The sequence below is a fragment of the Arachis ipaensis genome, chromosome B9 (assembly GCF_059453495.1).
Source record: "Arachis ipaensis isolate K30076 ecotype BB chromosome B9, ASM5945349v1, whole genome shotgun sequence".
NCBI lineage: Eukaryota > Viridiplantae > Streptophyta > Magnoliopsida > Fabales > Fabaceae > Arachis > Arachis ipaensis.
This window is the reverse complement of record NC_142444.1, coordinates 124,009,457-124,015,278: the sequence shown is the minus strand read 5'-3', so window position 1 is coordinate 124,015,278 and position 5,822 is coordinate 124,009,457. Positions and strand designations below refer to the sequence as shown.

The 5,822-nt window shown below is 39.2% G+C and overlaps 1 non-coding gene across 1 annotated transcript; it reads right to left on the bottom strand.

Annotated features, from left to right (window-relative positions):
- Positions 1–1,233: 1,233 nt before the first annotated feature.
- LOC148546191 (small nucleolar RNA R71) lies at positions 1,234–1,341 on the bottom strand. The gene has a single exon (XR_015901208.1). It is a non-coding gene; the product is annotated as a small nucleolar RNA R71 (small nucleolar RNA).
- Positions 1,342–5,822: the final 4,481 nt, after the last annotated feature.

Below are 5,822 nucleotides of genomic sequence, written 5' to 3'. Positions count from 1 at the left end.
GAAAATATCATCAACAATTAATGTTTTGATTCAAAAATTTCAAGTTTGTTACTTACTTGTTAAGAAAGATTCAAACTTTAAGTTCTAGAATCATATCTTGTGATTTCTTGTGAATCAAGTCATTAATTGTGATTTTAAAAATCAAATTTTTTCAAAACTAATTTTAATCATATCTTTCTATCATATCTTTACAAAACATATCTTTTTCAAAAATATTTGATTTTAAAATATCTTTTCTAACTTCTTATCTTCTTATCTTTTCAAAATTGATTTTCAAATCTATCTCAACTAACTAATTGACTTTTTGTTTGTTTCTTATCTTTTTCAAAACTACCTAACTAACTATCCCTCTCTAATTTTCGAAAATACCTCCCTCTTTTTTAAAAATTCTTTTTAATTAATTAATTGTTTCAATTTTTAATTTTAATTTTAATTTTATCTTAATTTTCGAAAATCATTAACACTTTTTCAAAATTAATTTTCGAAATTCCCTCTCCCTCATCTTCTTCTATTTATTTATTCATCTACTAACACTTCTCTTCATCTCATATCTCTGCTCTCCTCACCCTTCTGTTTGGATTCTCCTTTCTTTTCTCTTCTACTCTTCTTTTCTTCTACTCACAACAAGGGAACCTCTATACCGTGGTAAAAAAGATCCCTATTATTATTTTTCTGTTCCCTTCTCTTTCATATGAGCAGGAGCAAGGACAAGAACATTCTTGTTGAAGCAGACTCTGAACCTGAAAGGACTCTGAAGAGGAAACTAAGAGAAGCTAAAATACAACAATCCAGAGATAACTTTACAGAAATTTTCGAACAGGAAGAGGAGATGGCAGCCGAAAATAATAATAATGTAAGGAGGATGCTTGGTGACTTTACTGCACCTAATTCCAATTTACATGGAAGAAGCATCTCCATCCCTACCATTGGAGCAAACAATTTTGAGTTGAAACCTCAATTAGTTTCTCTGATGCAACAAAACTGCAAGTTTCATGGACTTCCATAGTTCCATCTGAAGATCCTTTTCAGTTCTTAACTGAATTCTTGCAGATCTGTGATACTGTTAAGACTAATGAAGTAGATCCTGAAGTCTACGGGCTCATGCTTTTCCCGTTTGCTGTAAGAGACAGAGCTAGAGTGTGGTTGGACTCTCAACCCAAAGATAGCCTGAACTCTTGGGATAAGCTGGTCACGGCTTTCTTAGCCAAGTTCTTTCCTCCTCAAAAGCTGAGTAAGCTTAAAGTGGATGTTCAAACCTTCAGACAGAAAGAAGGTGAATCCCTCTATGAAGCTTGGGAGAGATACAAGCAACTGACCAAAAAGTGTCCTTCTGACATGCTTTCAGAATGGACCATCTTGGATATATTCTACGATGGTTTGTCTGAATTAGCTAAGATGTCATTGGATACTTCTGCAGGTGGATCCATTCACCTAAAGAAAACGCCTGCAGAAGCTCAAGAACTCATTGACATGGTTGCTAATAACCAGTTCATGTACACTTCTGAGAGGAATCCTGTGAGTAATGGGACACCTCAGAAGAAGGGAGTTCTTGAAATTGATACTCTGAATGTCATATTGGCTCAAAATAAAATATTGACTCAGCAAGTCAATATGATTTCTCAGAGTCTGAATGGAATGCAAGCTGCATCCAACAGTACTCAAGAGGCATCTGCTGAAGAAGAAACTTATGATCCTGAAAACCCTGCAATAGCAGAGGTGAATTACATGGGTGAACCATATGGAAACATCTATAATCCCTCATTGAGAAATCACCCAAATCTCTCATAGAAGGATCAACAAAAGCCTCAACAAGGCTTTAATAATGGTGGAAGAAACAGGTTTAGCAATAGCAAGCCTTTTCCATCATCCACTCAGCAACAGACAGAGAACTCTGAACAAAATACCTCTAATTTAGCAAACTTAGTCTCTGATTTATCTAAGGCCACTGTGAGTTTCATGAATGAAACAAGGTCCTCCATTAGAAATTTGGAGGCACAAGTGGGACAGTTGAGTAAGAAAATCACTGAAACCCCTCCTAGTGCTCTCCCAAGCAATACAGAAGAAAATCCAAAAGGAGAGTGTAAGGCCATTGACATAGTCAACACGGCCGAACCTAGAGAGGAAGGGGAGGACGTGAATACCAAGGAGGAAGACCCCCTGGGACGTCCAATGATCAATAAGGAGTTTCCCTCTGAGGAACCAAAGGACTCTGGGGCTTATCTAGAGACCATAGAGATTCCATTGAACCTCCTTATGCCATTCATGAGCTCTGATGAGTATTCTTCTTCTAAAGAGAATGAAGATGTTACTGAAGAGCAAGTTGCCAAGTTCCTTGGTGCAATCATGAAGCTGAATGCCAATCTATTTGGTAATGAGACTTGGGGAGATGAACCTCCCCTGTTCACCAATGAACTAAATGCATTGGATCAACTGAGATTACCTCAGAAGAAACAGGATCCTGAAAAGTTCTTAATACCTTGTACCATAGGCACCATGACCTTTGAGAAGGCTCTGTGTGACCTTGGGTTAGGGATAAACCTCATGCTCCTCTCTGTAATGGAGAAACTGGGAATCTTTGAGGTGCAAGCTGCCAGAATCTCACTAGAGATGGCAGACAACTCAAGAAAACAGGCTTATAGACTAGTAGAGGACATGTTAGTAAAGGTTGAAGACCTTTACATCCCTGCTGATTTCATAATCCTAGATACTGGGAAGGAGGAGGATGAATCCATCATTCTTGGAAGACCCTTCCTAGCCACAGCTAGGGGTGGCAAGCAGGGAAGCCCGCCCCACCCCGCCCCGCCCCGCCCCGCCAGAAGCCCGCCCTTTGGCGGGTTGGCCCGTCCCGCCCCGCTTAGTGAGGCGGTCCCAAAATCCCAGCCCGCCTCGCCTAACGGCGGGCTGGCGGGCCGGCGGGCTAAGCCCGCCAAATATCTTTTTTTTTTTACTTTTAATTATTAAATAATATATATAAAAGTATAAAAAAATCTCTTCTATTTTTTATTTTTAACTATTATAATTTCTAAAAGTATAAACAAATTATAATTTTTATATTCACAAACATTGAAGTCTTTGTAATTATAAATATCTAATAAACATAATTATAAACCAAGTTTTCATCCAAAACATAATTATAAATATTGTTCCCAAAGCAAAATAAACATAATCCAAAACATAATTATAAATAGTCTCTAAAACAAAATAAACATAATCCAAAACACTCAATTTTCATCTTCATTCTCTTGTAAGTTGGGTTGGGAAAAGTTGGGTTTTGGCAAAAAAAATTGTAAAAATACCCCTTGATAAAAAAAATACTAAGCCCGGCGGGGAAGCCCACTCCGCCCCGCCAAAGCCCGCCAAAACCCACGGTTTAAGCGGTGCGGGTTAGGCAGGCTTTTGCTATTTGGCGGTCCTAATTTCCCAACCCAGCCCGCCTTTTTTGGCGGGTTACGCGGACCGGCCCGGCGGGTTTAGGCCCGTTTGCCACCCCTAGCCACAGCAAGAGCTGTGATTGATGTTGACAGAGGTGAACTAGTCCTTCAATTGAATGAGGACTCCCTTGTGTTTAAAACTCAAGGACATCCTTCTGTAAACATGGAAAAGAGGCACAGTAAGCTTCTCTCAAAACAGAGTCACACAGAGCCCCACAATCAAACTCTAAGTTTGGTGTTGGGAGGCCTCAGCCAAACTCCAAGTTTGGTGTTGAACTCCCATATCCAAACTCTAAGTTTGGTGTTGGGAGTCTATAAAATTGACCTGATCACCTGTGTGGCTCCATGAGAGCCCACTGTCAAGCTATTGACATTAAAGAAGCGCTTGTTTCAATTTTTATTTATCTAATTTTATTTTTATTTTTATTGTTCTTTCATGTTTTATTACGTTCATGATCATGTGGAGTCACAAAATAAATAAAAAAAATCAAAAATAGAATCAAAAACAGCAGAAGAAAAATCACACCCTGGAGGAAGGGCTTACTGGCGTTTAAACGCCAGTAAGGAGCATCTGGCTGGCGTTCAACGCCAGAACAGAGCATGGATCTGGCGCTGAATGCCAGAAACAAGCATAGAACTGGCGTTCAACGCCAGAAACATGCTGCATCTGGGTGTTGAACGCCCAGAACAAGCATCAGTTCGGCGTTTAAACGCCAGAATTGCATGCAAAGGCATTGTACATGCCTAATTGGTGCAGGGATGTAAATCCTTGACACCTCAGGATCTGTGGACCCCACAGGATCCCCACATACCTCCACTCACCTTACCTCTTCATAATCCTATATCACCCTCTCTCTCCATTCACAGTCATCCCTTCTGTTTTCCATTCACCACTCACATCCATTACTCCCCTAAAACCATCATACAACCCACCTACACCCACCCACTCAAATTCAAACCATCAACTCACCTCTATCTCTTCTTCTTCTTCTTCTATTCTTTCTTCTTTTGCTCGAGGGCGAGCAATATTCTAAGTTTGGTGTGGTAAAAGCATAAAGCTTCTTGTTTTTCCATTACCATTGATGGCACCTAAGACCGGAGAATCCTCTAGAAAAGGGAAAGGGAAGACAAAAGCTTCCACCTCCGAGTCATACGAGATGGAGAGATTCATCTCAAGGGTCTATAGCTCAGTGGTAGAACATTTGACTGCAAATCAAGAGATCCCTGAGATACCTCAGGGGATACATTTTCCTCCACACAATTATTTGGGAGCAACTAAGGGTGGAACATCAAGAACAATGAGGGAGGAGCAACAAATACAAGGAAGAGACATAGAAGAGCTTAAGGACATCATTGGTTCCTCAAGAAGAAAATGCCACCATCACTAAGGTGGACTCATTCCTTGTTCTTAAATTTTCTGTTTTTCGTTTTCTTTATGTTAAAGTGCTTATCCATGTTTGTGTCTTATTACATGATCATTAGTATTTAGTAACTTTGTCTTAAAGTTATGAATGTCCTATGAATCCATCACCTCTCTTAAATGAAAAATGTTTTTAATTCAAAAGAACAAAAAGTACATGAGTTTCAAATTTATCCTTGAACTTAGTTTAATTATATTGATGTGGTGACAATGCTTCTTATTTTCTGAATGAATGCTTGAACAGTGCATATGTCTTTTGAAGTTGTTGTTTAAGAATGTTAAATATGTTGGCTCTTGAAAGAATGATGACAAGGAGACATGTTATTTGATAATCTGAAAAATCATAAAAATGATTCTTGAAGCAAGAAAAAGCAGTGAATACAAAAGCTTGCAGAAAAAAAATAGAAAAAAATAGCGAAAAAAAAGAGAAAAAGCAAGCAGAAAAAGCCACAAGCTCTTAAAACCAAAAGGCAAGAGCAAAAAGCCAATAACCCTTAAAACCAAAAGGCAAGGGTAAATAAAAAGGATCCCAAGGCTTTGAGCATCGGTGGATAGGAGGGCCTAAAGGAAAAAAATCCTGGCCTAAGCGGCTAAACCAAGCTGTCCCTAACCATGTGCTTGTGGCGTGAAGGTGTCAAGTGAAAACTTGAGACTGAGCGGTTAAAGTCAAGGTCCAAAGCAAAAAAGAGTGTGCTTAAGAACCCTGGACACCTCTAATTGGGGACTTTAGCAAAGCTGAGTCACAATCTGAAAAGGTTCACCCAGTTATGTGTCTGTGGCATATATGTATCCGGTGGTAATACTGGAAAACAAAGTGCTTAGGGCCACGGCCAAGACTCATAAAGTAACTGTGTTCAAGAATCAACATACTGAACTAGGAGAATTAATAACACTATCTGAACTCTGAGTTCCTATAGCTGCCAATCATTCTGAACCTCAATGGATAAAGTGAGATGCCAAAACTATTCAAG